This window comes from Cornus florida, unplaced genomic scaffold, assembly GCF_030987335.1.
Source record: "Cornus florida cultivar Cherokee Brave unplaced genomic scaffold, ASM3098733v1 CherokeeBrave_3.0.0_Hap2_Chr02, whole genome shotgun sequence".
In the NCBI taxonomy this organism is placed as follows: Eukaryota; Viridiplantae; Streptophyta; class Magnoliopsida; order Cornales; family Cornaceae; genus Cornus; species Cornus florida.
In genome coordinates, this window is record NW_026775572.1 from 42877644 (window position 1) to 42892806 (window position 15163).

A 15163-nucleotide genomic window follows, 5' to 3' on the forward strand; every position below is an offset into this window, starting at 1 on the left:
TTGGAGGTTTTGGAGTTTGGATTTTATATTATTATTTTAAGGATTTTCAGCTAGAGTTCTTTTCAGCCATTTTATTTACTTCTTATTATTTCATCTTGTATTCTGTGTTCATTAAAATATTAATTGTTTGATATTTCCCTCGGGTTTGGGCCTGGGCCTAATCAACCCATGTCTCGGATCCGAGGGGTATCACAGTTGGTATTAGAGCACTCCAGGTTTAAGTGTCTCTAGGATGTTTCGTATTAAGACTTCCGCGTAGCGTTATCTCTTGATTAGAGCTTAAGTTTAGGATTCATTGTATTCTTTACGGTTCGGTTTAATCGTGCTAATGTCTGTTTTTCTGTGTTGACAGAATGGTTAATGCAAGAACCAGACGAAACAATCGGCAACGAAGGGAAGCGGCTCGTAGGAAGCGTCAGGAGGATGAGGGTTAGTGTTATGAGGATCAGGAGGAAGTTCAGCAGACTCGGGATTAGGGAGGAGATCCAGAGTTTCCTCCTTACCTCAATGACTTTATTGCTCGGGCTACAGAATCAGGGGTAACCGCTGTACTCCAGAATCAGCCTCAGGTACAGCCGGCACCGTTACTAGCACCATTACCAGCACCAGTTGTTCAGACTGATACTTGGGAAAAGGCTAGGAGTTCTTTCACAAAGGGGAGCCCACCTGAGTTCACAGGCTCCACCGATGCGAGAGCAGCTCATTAGTGGAAACAGGACATCAAGCGACATCTTCTCTTAGTTCAGTGCACGGTGGTTCAGAAGCAGATGCTTGCTACCTTCAAGCTAGTTGGGGATGCACTGCAATGGTGGGAGTCAGTTACCACCATAGAGGAGAGGATGTCATTGACTTATGATGAGTTCAGTGCACGCTTTGAAGAGAAGTACTTCCCTTATGCAGTCAGGGCAGCCATGAAGACTGAGTTTCTTAACCTGCAGCAGGGGAACATGACAGTAGCAGAGTATGAGCAGCAGTTCACACGTTTGTCTTTCTTTGCACCAGATGAGGTGGATGCAGAGGAGAAGAAGCACAACAGTTTCGTCAAAGGACTGATGTGGTCTATCAAGAGAGTTATTACAGGTAGTCCAGCCTATACTACCTATGCTCAGGTGGTAGAAGCCATTCTACAGTAGTACCAGTTGACCGTGGACTTCAGATAGGCCAAGGGTGAGAAGTAGGGTGACAAAGACTCTACTAACCAGTCAGCTGAGAAAGAGAATGGAAATGGACATCGAAAGAATGACAAGGGCAAATTCTAAGGACAACAGCCTTAGAAGAAGCACAAGGGTGGTTCAAATGTTCCCTGGGATGTGGCACCTATTCAGCGACAGCAGAATGGGGGACCACAAGCAGGACAGGGTCAGCTATAGGCTAACCGATAGAGGAGGTCATTTGGTACTTTCCAGGGTAGTTGCTGCACTTGTGGAGAATATGGTCACACTTCCAGGCAGTGTCCTACAGCAAGGCAGGGACAGAGACAGGGACAGGGACAACATGTGCAATAGGGGTAGAGGGCGCGAGTGCCTTTACCAGCTCCACAGGTTCCATGGATTCAGGGACAGACATATCCAGCTTTACTAGCATTGTCGCAGCCTCAGGGACAGGCACCGCAGCAGTTACATTATGGCAGGGTGTATAATCCCATGCCACAGGATATGCAGGCACTTCAGGTTGTTGAGGGTAAGTTTCCTATTCATGGTTTACTTGGACGTGTTTTATTTGATATGGGTGCTACACACTCATTTGTAGCTAGGACTTTTATTGCTTTGTCAGGGATGACGACTCGGGTATACAGTAGACCTCATGGTATTTCTACACTGTTAGGCAATACAACCATTCTTCTTGAGAGTGATGGGCCAGTGACACTAGATATTGGTAGACTCAGATTTCTAGCCAATTTTTTGGTCCTGGACATACACACTTATGATGTGATACTTGGGATGGAGTGGTTATCACATTACCATGCTCAAGTTGATTGTTATGATAGGTCAGTTGTTTTTACCATACCTGGTCAGGACATGTACGTCGTCGCTATGCCGCATTCTAGCGGGGTCACTAGCACCTATTTGTTTCATATAGAGGAGGAAACAGAAGAGGGGACTACTGTATCATTAGATAACATACCAATTCTACAGGATTTCATGGATGTATTTTAGGAGATTCCAGGGTTGCCGCTTAGTCGCAAGATTGACTTTGTGATAAACTTAGCTCCAGGCACTACGCCTATTGCTAGGGCACCATAGAGGATGACACTAGTGGAGATGCGAGAGCTGAGGGATCAGATTCAGCAATTACTTAGCTAGGGTTTTATTCATAGAAGTACTTCACCCTGGGGAGCACCAGTGCTATTTGTGAAGAAGAAGGATGGTTCACTCCGCCTGTGTATAGATTACAGGGAGTTGAACAAGGTTACGATTCGTAACAAGTATCATTTGCTGAGGATTGATGACTTGTTTGATCAGTTAAAGGGAGCTACCTATTTCTCTAAGATTGATCTGCGGTCTAGATATCATCAACTTCAAGTTCGGGAGCAGGATGTTCCGAGGACAGCGTTTCTCACTAGATATGGATCTTATGAGTTTCAGGTGATGCCGTTTGGGTTGACTAATGCACTAGCGGTTTTCATGAATTTAATGAACAGAGTCTTCAGGGCTTACTTGGATCAATTTGTCATTGTCTTCATAGATGACATTTTGATTTACTCGAGGTTAGAAGACGATCATGCTAGACATCTTCGGATAGTCTTACAAATTCTTCGTGAGCACCAGTTATATGCTAAGTTTGAGAAATGTGAATTTTGGCAGCGGGAAGTGAAATTTCTGGGTCACGTGGTGTTAGAAAGGGGAATAGCGATGGATCCTGCCAAGGTTTCAGCGGTGGTTGAGTGGGGACAGCCTATATCACCTACCGAGATTCAGAGTTTTCTCGGTTTGGCAGGATATTACAGGAGGTTTATCCAGGGGTTCTCAAAGATAGCAGGACCACTCACTCATCTGACTAAGAAGGATGTACGGTTTGTGTGGGATGAACATTGTCAAAAAGCTTTTGATGAGCTGAAGACTAAGTTGACTTCTGCACTGGTTTTGTCTACCCCACAGAGTGGAATAGAGTATCTAGTTTACACAGATGCTTTTTTACAGGGTCTTGGATGTGTTTTGATGCAGGAGGAGCGACCGATTTCGTATGGATCTCGGAAGCTTAAGCCTCACGAGCTTAATTATCTAACACATGATTTGGAGTTGGCAGTTGTGGTCTTTGCTTTATGTATTTGGAGGCATTATCTATTGGGTGAGTCCTTCAGATTATTCAGCAATCATAAGAGTCTGCAGTATTTGTTCATTCAGCGGGAGCTGAATATGAGACATCGCAAGTGGTTGGAGTTTGTGAAAGACTATCACTTTTCTATACAGTACCATATAGGGAAAGCAAATGTGATGGCGGATGCACTCAATCACCGACCTGTTGGTAGTCTTTCTGCTTTATTCACTACTGAGTGGAATGCTTTGAGGACGGTGGATGAGTTGTTGGATGCTTTCATGGCTTGTATGGTAGTTATACCTTCTATCATTCACAAGGTTTTGAAGGCACAACTCACGGATCAGCAGTGCATTGACAAGGTTGCAAAGATAGCTTCCAGAAAGGTTCCATTTTACTATGTTGGGACTGATGGAGGTTTGAGGTACAAGGGCTATTTGGTGGTACCTTCTGCTGATGATTTGAGGAAGGATGTGATGATTGAGACTCACCACTCTAAGTTTTCTGTTCATCTAGGAGGTGACAAGATGTATCAGGATATTAAGCGGCAGTTTTAGTGGGCAGGTATGAAGATGGACATTGCTCTTTTTGTCTCATGATGTAGTACTTGTCAGATGGTCAAAATTAATCATCAGAGGCCGCCAGGAGCTCTATAACCATTGCCGATATCGGAGTGGAAATGGGAGAGCATTTCTATGGATTTTGTAGAGGGATTGCCAAACTCTTTCAAGGGTCACAACTTTATTTGGGTTATCATGGATAGACTGACGAAATCAGCTCATTTCTTACCTATTCATACTGACTTCACTTCGGAGCAGTTGGCAAAACTTTACATTACCGAGATTGTGAAGTTACATGGCATTCCATTGTCTATTATATCAGACAGGGATTCGAGCTTTGTTTCTGGATTCTGGAAGAGTTTCCAGCAGGCTTTGGGTGCAGAGTTGCACTTTAGTACTGCTTATCATCCTCAAACTGATGGACAGACTAAGAGGGTGAATCAGATCATGGAGGATATGCTTCGGTTGTGTGTTCTTGATTTCAAGGGCCACTGGGAGGATTACTTACTGCTTGTGGAATTTACTTATAACAATAGTTTTTAGAAGACTATTGGGATGGCATCATTTGAGGCGTTATATGGCCAACCGTGTCGATCGCCTGTTTGTTGGATAGAGGTTGGCGAGAGCAGATTCTTGGGTCCTGAGTTCATCAAGGATACTTCTGAGAAGATAGCTCTTATTAGGGATCACATGCACACTACCCAGAGTAGGCAGAAGAGTTATGTGGATCGTCGCACACGTGCTTTGGAGTTCCAGGTTCTACTCAAGGTGTCGCCTATGAAGGGTGTAATGCACTTTGGGAAGAAAGGGGAAGTTGTCACCCCGGTTTATCGTTCCATTCATGATTACGGATTGAGTTGGAGCTGTTGCTTATCGGTTGGCACTTCCGGATAATTTGGATCGCGTACACAACGTCTTTCATGTTTCCATGTTGCGGAAATTTATACGAGATAAAGATCGATATCAGCATATCGATGTTGGGGAGATTGAGTTGCAGCCGGATGCAACTTATTTGGAGCCACCATATCGGATTGTCGACCATCGGAATCAAATCTTTCGTAATAAGGTTATTCCTTTAGTTCGTATCCAGTGGAGTCATCACAATGAGGCTGAGTCTACTTGGGAATGGGAGGACGTCATTCGCTCGCAATTTCCTGAAATTTTGGAAGACAGTAAGAGCGAATTCTGAGGACAGAATTCCTTTTGTTAGGGGGGAAGAATGTAATACCCCTAATTTCAAAAGGATAGTCCTGGTATTTAATTTATTGTTTAAAATTGCTTTTGATTATTTCTTTTCATTGTTTTAATTGTTTTAGTTGCATTTGATTCCTTACTTGTTTTAATTCTTTGGTTTGATTTAATTGTTTTAGTTGTATTTGATTACTTACTTGTTTTAATTTCATTTGTTTAATTTATTTAATTGTTGTAATTAAAATTAATTATTTAGTTGGTTTGCTTTACTTAACTTAATTTACTTAACTTAAATGGTTTAATGAGTTTACTTTAATTGTTTAAAATGAATTGTTTTATTTATAGTTAATTTTGTTTCCACATGACTGTATGGAAGGTGACACATAGAGTTATATTAGGTTTAAGCTCAGTCGACATTGTAATTTAACCTAGATTGTTCTACGGGCCGAGTTATGTATGGATTAGGGTTAATGTCTAAGCCCATAAAAACATACGCTTACTGGGGTTTAGGGTTTTAGAAATACATAAGTTTATGTATGCAACACAAGGGACTGCTAAGAAACAGAGAGTGAGCAAGGGGGCATAGCAAAGCAGAGCAAGGGAAAACTCAAAGACGTGGAATTTGTGTTTCAACTCTGAAAAGGCAAGTTCTGTTCTTCTCTTTCCTAGGAATTTGTGTTCTGTGCATGCTTAGTTAGACTCTAGGAATTAAACTAAGTTTTAATTACATTGTTTAAACATGTTAAATTAGTTTCTAACATCATTGGATTATAATCTGTTTCTCAGTTTTTACAAGTTCAGTTTTTATATGTTTATCGTTGCTTAAAACATTGATCTGTAATTCAATTCATAGATGTATAACTTTGCTTTGTGATCAATTTAGGAGGAGGATAGGACCTTAAAACATATAATAAAACTAAATTGAAAGACTGGAAACCACCAGAGTCGGAGAAGACAACAGAAAATAGCCACGACTCTTAGAAGTGATAGCAGGCTCCAAAGATGGAGGGAGCCTGCTCCCAAAACACAAGAGCCAGCTCTCTAAGGTTGAGAGCTGGCTCTCAACCATCTAGAGCTGGCTCCCAAGGAAGGGGAACCGGCTCTCCTTGTTTGGAGAAGGCTCTCTGAAACTCAGAGCCTTCTCTTTCTCTTAAAATTGCGTAGAACTGAGTTTTTTATGTTTTGTTTGGCTGGGACTGTGTTTCCTAAAATTGTTTAAAGGCTTCTAGGTGATTTAATACATTGTTTAAGACTTATAAAAAGATTGGGAAGCAAGCTTACATTCAGGATTTTATGACAGAATTAACATAAGTTTGAACAAAGGTCTGTATGTGGAAGATTGAGCAACTGACTTGAAATGCAGACTGTTTTGGAAATTTAATGCCTTTGCATGATCTTAAGTTTTGAATCATGTTTTGTAGCTGAGTTATAAGCATTCTATTGTGTAATTACATGTATGCTTGGTTGGGATTAACTGATAATTAAATCTGTTATATATCTCATCTGTTATTACACTGTTTGGAGGAGATTTGATGCTTTGCGTGATCTTAAATTTTGAATCATGTTTTATAGCTGTGTTTTAAAGTATATTTTTAATTAATAATGTGTATGCTTTGTTAGAATAAACTGATGCTTAAATCTGTATATAAATGCACCAGTTATGGTACTATTTGGAGAAGCAAATTGCATAAACCTGTTTTATCAATCTAATGGACTGAAACTTGAATTCTGAATTTTCAGTGGAGGCATGGTTTAGTGACTCACAAGTTAAACTATACTTTTGAGTATTTTGGAATGTTGTTGATAGATAATTATACTATTTTTGTCAACTATGTTAACTGGAGGATGGTATGCACCGGTATGGGACGGTGGCATACTAGGTATGGATTGGTTCAGACAACAAGCCTACCTAATCTGGATTGAAGTTCGGATTAACAATAAAAGTTAAGTTTGACTTCTGTGAGTGACAGATCAATAAATAACTGAATGATATAATTGGATTTCTGGGATGAATTGTTGTACATATATCACGCCACTACATCAGATGGATGATATTCTGTATTAGGAGGACACGAATTTTATATATTTATGTTATGATGCCATGGTATGAGCTTGAGTCTCATGACCATGGTTAGGGTGCGTATATCGCCTAGGATGGATAGCTAGACAGTAGTTGCTGTTCCCTGGTAGGTCTAGGTATGCATAACCACGTAATGTGCGATTTGCATGGTATCTCTACTCAGGCTGAGACAGACCTATTGGACTAGTGAGCGTCCTATAGTGTGTAATATATATATATGGACTACTCTAGATATTGTTGAGTCTATCTAAGATGTATTTGCGTATCGGATTCTTGTTTGGATCGTAGTAGATCAGGACTTGCATGTGGGCCTGACCCACTCTTTATTTTTCAGGTGCTCGTCAGTTCCAGGGTTAGAGGTTGGTCGTGCAAAGCAGATACAGACTTCTATTCCACCGACTACGTAGGACTACTTACTTATCAATTTTGGATTTTTATTTCAATGGATTCATTTATAGTTGGGATTTTTAGTTAGGGGTCCACTAGATGGATTCCCGAATTGTCAATTAATTGGAGGTTTTGGAGTTTGGATTTTATATTATTATTTTAAGGATTTTCAGCTAGAGTTCTTTTCAGCCATTTTATTTACTTTTTATTATTCCATATTATATTCTGTGTTCATTAAAATATTAATTGTTTGATATTTCCCCTGGGTTTGGGCCTGGGCCTGATTAACCTGTGTCTCGGATCCGAGGGGTATCATAGAGTGCTTTTGGGTTGAACCAAGTGCACCGGAGGTGTAGAACAGGAGTTTCGGACGTGGACGAAAGCTTCAGAGACTGTGGTTTAGAGTTTGAAAACTGAAACTCAAGGCAAGTCTCTATTCTATTCCTTCCCTTTAATTCGTGTTCTGTGCATGCCTAGTTAGACTCCAGGGATTAATCAAGTATTAAAATAGATTAAATTAAAGTTAATATTAATCTTGTAAGCATGTTTGAATCAACTTTTAAATCGTTGCATAAATCTGTTTTGTGTTGAAAGTTGTTCTCGCTTAAGAATCTATTTGCATTGGTTTTAATCTTGCTTAACCTTGGTATATTTGGGATTGGATGCATACTTATAATTAATTCTAGGACATCAATTGAACCTTGAAATAAGTTATAAAAACTGTACAGTGACTTTGAACTTCGCCAGAGGCGAAGAAGACAAATAGGTTAGGGGATAAGGCTCTCAAAGGAGGAGAGCCGGCTCACCAAAAGAAGGAGCCGGCTCTAGGGCTTGGAGAGCCGGCTCTACAAGGGGTAGAGTTGGCTCCACATGAGGTGGAGGTAGCTCTACCAAGGGGAGAGCTGGCTCCTTTGTTTTAGGAGGCTGCTCTACCCTATTTTTCTTGATTTTTCATGTTCTGGGCTTGAGTTGGACAGTAGGGGTTGGTTTAAAAGGTTCCAGTGGCTGTGAATGGGTTATATACTTGTTATAGACTTGTAAAAACTCTTGGGAAGCATTTTGAATTTATTATGTTGAAGCATGCAATAATATAAGGTTCAACAATAAACCTGTTTGTGGAACATTGGATGAAGGAATTGAAACTGGATTACTGTTTTTACTATTTTTCCAAAACAATTTGGATACTTTGCATAATTTAAAATCATTAAACATGTCTCAGCTGTGTTACAAGCATATAGTTATTTATCTGGAAAAACAAGCATGGTTAGTTGGAATTAATTGATGCTTACGTCCACTGATTGTTGCATCAATTGTGGTACTATTTGGAGGAGTTAATTGTGCAGTCTTATTTCGTTTATATAAAGAACTGGAATGTGATTTCTAAATCTTATACTAAATGCATTAATTGGCCATATACATGTTGGACTATATTTATGCTAATTCTGGATTATGGTTGATAAGTATCTATTACTGTTTTGTCAACTAAAGGATTGTATGTACCGATATGGGCCGGTGACATACTAGGTATGGACTAGTTCAAATACTAAGTCCTACCTAATTTGGATTAAGGTATGGATTAACCATATAGGTTAAGTCCATCACCTACTTGTGTCATGTCAACAAAATAGTTGAATGACTTAATGTGGTTTCAGGACGGATGATTATACATATATCAGACCACGACACAGATGGATGGTATTTTGTATTAGGAGGAGTGCGGACTTTATATATTTATTATATGGTGTCATGGTATGAGCTTGAGTCTCAGGACCATGGTTAGGGTGCGTATATTGCCTAGGATGAATAACTGGACATAGGTGTTGTTCCCTGGTAGGTCTAGGTACACATGACCACATTATGCGATTTGCATGGTATCTCTACTCAGGATGAGACAGACCTATTGGACTAGCGAGCGTCCTATAGTGTGTACTAGATATACATATGGACTACTCTAGATATTGTTGGGTTATCTAGGATGTATCTGCGTATCGAATTACTGTATGGATTGTAGTAGAATAGGACTTGCATGTAGGCCTGACCCACTCTTTTATTTTTTAGGTGTTCGTCAATTCGAGGTTTAGAGCTTGGACGTGCAGTGCGATTACAGACATTCATTCCTCTGACTACGTAGGAATCCTTTCTATGTTTAGCTTTAGATTCTATTTTCTGATGTTTTAGTTTCTATTGGGATTTTTAATAAGGGGTCCATTGGATGGATTCCCGAGTTGTTAAACTTATGGAGTTTTGGAGTATCGAATTTTAATAATTTTATTTTGAGGATTTTAAATTAGCATTCCTTCAGTTTATTATTATTTTTTTCTTATTTCACTTTGTATTCTGTGTTCAGTTATATATTGATTGTTTAATATTCTCTCGGGTTTGGGCCTGGGCCTGATCAACCCATGTCTCAGATTTGAGGGGTATCACACCTTACTCGTCATGACTAGGTCATTTTGGAGGCACCCAAGAGATGTTGTACACGGATTCAATCACATATTGGTGCGTTTGAGTTTATTTGATTGTTGGTTTATTGCTTAAGTTATTCAATAAAACTTATTCCTCAGTCATGTTTTATATATACTTTATTCTTATATTATGCTAAACTTTTTGTGAGTTTATTCTTTCTTCTAAAGGTTCATTATCTGTTAGTTGGAAAATTCTACTATTGATGGGTCTTGCTTAGTTTGCTTTTTGCTCTTCTGATTTTTTGGGGCTTTCCGAAATTATGTTTTCAAATTTGCATATGCATTGCTCATTTGTTTGTTAGTCTTTGTTGTTATATGTGGGGTTGAAATTTTGGTGTTGACAAGTATCATTTGTTGCTCTTCCCGTGCAGGTCAAAAGCAGAGCTTTCTGAGATTCAAGGTCAAAGTTCTTTCTCTTTTAATTATAGTGGTCCTTTTAAAAATCTTTGGGTTTTGGTGACCATCATAATCAACTAAAAATTTAATCTATTTTATTTATTTTTCAATGACATAAGGTAGTTAATAAAAAAGGTTATTGTTCATTATCTTACACCATACTCTTGTTTTTAGAATTCAAGACTTGGCTATTTATGAATCAAGGGAATTTTGAGTCAGAGCTCAGATTGCAGATAAAAAAAAAAAAAAAAAAAACACAGACATCTTGTTGGACAACTAAAACTGGAATTATTTTAAAAACTTGAGCTAATTGGGAAGGGGCCGCGCGAACGCAGGCCCCCACTATCACAAATTATAACGTAGGCTCCACCACTTGGGTAGACTTTAGATGGACACCCCTCCTAAGTGCAATGGAGGTCACCAATCTAGGCTATGGGCCATCTTGAAGACCCATTGGCCCCGTTCAGATAAGTATGTTATACCATATGCTTTCAATTTGTTATATAGAGCTCTCAATGTAACTCCTACTTATGTTTTCCCGATGTGGGACTTCAGAAGGAACATTCAATAGGTTAATATGGTGATGTCTGATAATACAATAGTTAAGTAGTTACAAAGAGAACTGGATAGATTGGAGAGTGTGTAGAAGAGTTTGGGATCGATTTCTGCCACTTCTAATACCATGGCATTTCGTAATCATTTTTCATTTGATGGAGAGTTGTGGCAACCTAGTTTTGTGGTTGGTCGAATTGTCTCCCACTTCTGCGATTTTTTGGATGCTTAGAGGAAATTGGATCCACGTCAGACTATCTCTAGCCCTACTACAATTCATTCTGTTCATGGATGGCAGCCTCCTAGAAAGGAAGTTATTAAAACCTTTGATTTGGCTTGTAAAAGAATTTACCAATAGAACAAGCAATAAGACATAAAACATACATCGTTTGATTTTGATTTCCGAAGTTCAGACGGAGAAGAAGTGGTGCTCTACTATAAGAGATGGCAGTAGAAGACCGGGGGATGTTAAGTTGCAATAATGTTCCAGGCTTTGTTGGTTGACATTAGAAACTTAGTTTCCTCATCTCATATATGTTTCTTCTCTTATGTAATGAACAAAAGAAAAAACCAATTAATTTGTAAATAGACTAGAACATAGAAGCAGAGATCTTTAGAGGTTCAACACAAGAAATATAGAAAAATACTTTTAAGCTTTGAGGACCAGCAGATGAGCAAGTGTTTGGGCTTTAGATATTGGGCAGGGACTGCTTGAACGCAGGCCCCTACTACCATAAATTATGACGTAGGTTCCACCACTTGAATAGAACCAAGTCAGGAGTTCAAGATGCCATAGATTAATGACTAAGGTCAAAGCTATTTCTCCCTTAATTAAGGGTGGTCCTTTTGAAAATCTATTAAAATGTAGGGGAACTTGTTGGATATTATTGATTTTAATTGTTTCTTTTTCATTTTTTGTCTATTATTCATCTGATGTTTCACTTTTTTTTTTTTTTTTTTTTCTTTTTGGTGATGGAACTTCTACCTTAGTACCTTTATGTTTGTTGTTCACTGGAGAGGTGTTAGGGTTGTGATTAGGCATGATGTGAACTTAAATTGTGAAATTTTTTTTATACACGAACTTAAATGGAAGTCATTATTGTAAATGAATGCATATTTGTTGTCGGTTTGGTGTGATTAGGCATGACGACTTCGGAATCCATATAACATTCAAATGTGCATTTTGACACCATGTTTGTTGTCGGTTTAGTGAAGGTGGGGAAGTCTTTAGATGCAATAAAGTATGTGGAGAGAGTGATGAATAGAGGACTTGAGCTTACTAGGTTTTATTACAATATATTTTTGCATTATTATTCAAATGAAGAAGAGGTGATTATGTTTGAGGAGGTGGAGAAAAAAATGAGAGAGGTTGTGGGTTATTTGATTTAGCATATATATTTGCGAGATATGGGTAGAAAATGGCAACTCGAGATAGGAGGAGAAACAGGGCAATTGAACCTCTCTGATGAAAAAGATAGGCATAACTCAGGTGATAATTCTTGTTTCATTAATTCTCTTTCTTTATTTGATTTTTTCTTGCAGTAGCATTTGTTTATTGTTTATATATTGACTGTTAAAGGTCCAAACATTGTGAAGAGTAGTAGTAAAGAGTTCAGTAATGGTTAGGGCTGCAAGTTGGGCTGGCCCAACCTAGCCCAATCCCAACCCAACCTCAACCTCAACCCGAATCGGGTTGGGTTGTGCCAGCCCGAATTGTACCCAACATGGGTTATGGTCAAAACCCAGCCCGAATATTTTTGGGCTGGTCAGGTTGGGTTGACGGGCTGAGGTTTTTTTTCTTTCTTTTTTTTTTTTTTTTTTTTTTTTGGTAATTTTTTTCCCCCGAAAATTTATATTATATATATATATATATATATATACATATTTGATTATATTTTTATTAAAATGCTAAATATTTTTTAGGGCAAATCATTTCAGCCTCCCCAATCGCTTCCATCTTTGGTCTCATTCTCAACTCTCTCTCTCTCTCTGCAACTGCAAACTACAAGATCTACAAGAATCAGAAGTTCAAAGCCCATATATTTTAGTTTATCTATCTGTCTGCAAGAATCAAAAGGTCAAAACCTATTACCTACATCAAAACCCATATCGGCATATCATTTAAGATTGTTCAAAAAATCAAAACCCATATCTTTCAATTTCCATCGCCCGCAGTTCCAGTTCAAGTTTGCTGTTCGCAAGCTTCAGTCGCTATCTCTCAACTCTCAAGCTTGCCCCCCTTTTTCTTTACAACTGCTAAGAGGTTGTAGGTGTAATGATTATCGTATAGTGGGGGTAGTAGTCGTTGGTAAGATTATGTGATGGTGTAGATGTGTATTAGATGGTGAGTATTGGTTTGACTGTGACATGTAGGTTTGAGTTTGAGCTTGATTGTAAGATTGATAGGGTTCCTTGTCCGGGATTTTGTGTATCTTTTAAACGATGAGTTAAGTTAGGATATTGTCATGTTCAGGGGTCTTGTGACCATTCTTCTTTCGGGCTCCGAAGTCTTGTGTAGTAGTGTAGAGGGGACTAGTGTTGGTTTTAAGTCGAGTGTTAAATCCAGCAGGTTTTGTGTATGATGTTGTGAACGGTGAGTACCCTCATAGGGTGGTGAGCATTGGGTCCTTCTGGCAGTAGTGTGTGATTGCCTATTGGTGCCAGGTCAAAGACAATAAGGTTGTTGAGTTTCTAGTCTTATGGTTTGATAAGGTGTTTTTCAGAAAGGTGTGTGGCTGTGGGCCTCATTCTTTAAGGAAGGTAGATTTCGGGGACGAAATCTTTTAAAGTTGGGGAGAATATGATGTTATGACTTATATATATATATATATGTATTAGATGGAAAAAAAAATGGTGGGACCCACCACTTTATTCATTTGTGGTAAAAAGGCATTTTGGCCTCACTTTTCACTCTCTAACTCTCTCTCTCTCCTTGGCAATTCTCTCATTTCCTCTCTTTATTTTCATTTTTATTTTCTTTTTCATTCAAAACTTCAACTCTTGATTAATCTTCAACCGGTGAGAATTTTTGGGTGCCATTTGCGGCAAATCGAAGAGCTCGGTGAGATCTTCAAATGAGTGTAAGCAATTTCAGTTTTGGTACATCCTAGGAATTCGGAAAATTTGGACCCATTTGAGGGTTTTCTACAAAATTGAGGTAGGAATGTTCTAATCCATGACTTCTTAGATTTTTGTGAATTTTCCTTTTTAATTTGACCTTAAACATGCTTAATTTTAATTATCTTATCCATTGCTATTGTGGTTGTATGTGCTCAAAATGACAAATGTGTTTTACATGCTAATTGGGTTATATACATGGCTATTTACATTATTTGGAAGAAGTATGCTTAATTTTGGTATATTGTGTGACTTGTGAATTCTCAACTACTATGGAAATTGATGTTGTGGTTGTGAAATAATTGTTTGGAATTTCCTACCAAAAAATAATAATAATATAATAATAAAATGATGATGATGTAGAAGAATATGTAGAATTTTATTGTTGAATTGTGCTTAGAAGCATGAAGCATTCATGCATCCATTGGGAATAAAAGAGAAAGGGAAAAAGTGTTTAAGAAAACAAATGAAATTAATTTTTTTTTTGGGAAATTTTTTTGGAATGTGTTTGCGAAAACCGGACACCTATGAGGCGCCTAGTGGTCCGTGGTGTTAGTGTAATCTAGAAGGGAGTGTGGTTGAGTTAACTGGGACGGATGTGACACCTTGAGGTGCCTTGTGGTCGTGGATAGATAGCCAATCCTCCTTTCGTGATGCCTTGGAGGTGCCTTGGGTTGAATTACACTAACGGTTTGGAAGTTGAAACGGAGATGTTTCGGATAAGGGGAGCGACATGGGCATGGCATTGCACTTTATTGTCATACATGGTATACTTATGACTTTGATGACAATTGTGGTTATATTTCACATTATGGTTATGGATTGTATCCCCGGTATAGTATGATCCCGTTCTCTTGATTTCTATTCTATACGTGGATTCATGGGGTCATAAGAGGTGTGTCTTAGACACCTCCTATTGAGCTTATACTCACCCCATTATTTTAACCTTTTTCAGATTTGGGAAAGGAAGTGGCGGACGACATTCCTCTACAGGTTTTGATGGGTTAGTGGACTGTTTGACCTATTTTGTAGCTATGATCACATATTATTATTATTATTATTATTATTATTATTTATAAACCCTTAGAGGACACATATATTATGTATTGCCATAGGAAAGACTGGTAACGTCTTTTGTTGACCTCGGGTTCGGGTAAGGA

The 15163-nt window shown here is 38.6% G+C and overlaps 1 non-coding gene and 1 pseudogene across 1 annotated transcript; one reads left to right on the forward strand and one right to left on the reverse strand.

Annotated features, from left to right (window-relative positions):
- LOC132296133 (putative pentatricopeptide repeat-containing protein At1g26500) overlaps nt 1-15163 on the forward strand; it is a 37955-nt pseudogene that overhangs the window by 15721 nt on the left and 7071 nt on the right.
- On the reverse strand, nt 10649-10809 carry LOC132297576 (U1 spliceosomal RNA). Its single transcript, XR_009479280.1, has one exon. It is a non-coding gene; the product is annotated as a U1 spliceosomal RNA (small nuclear RNA).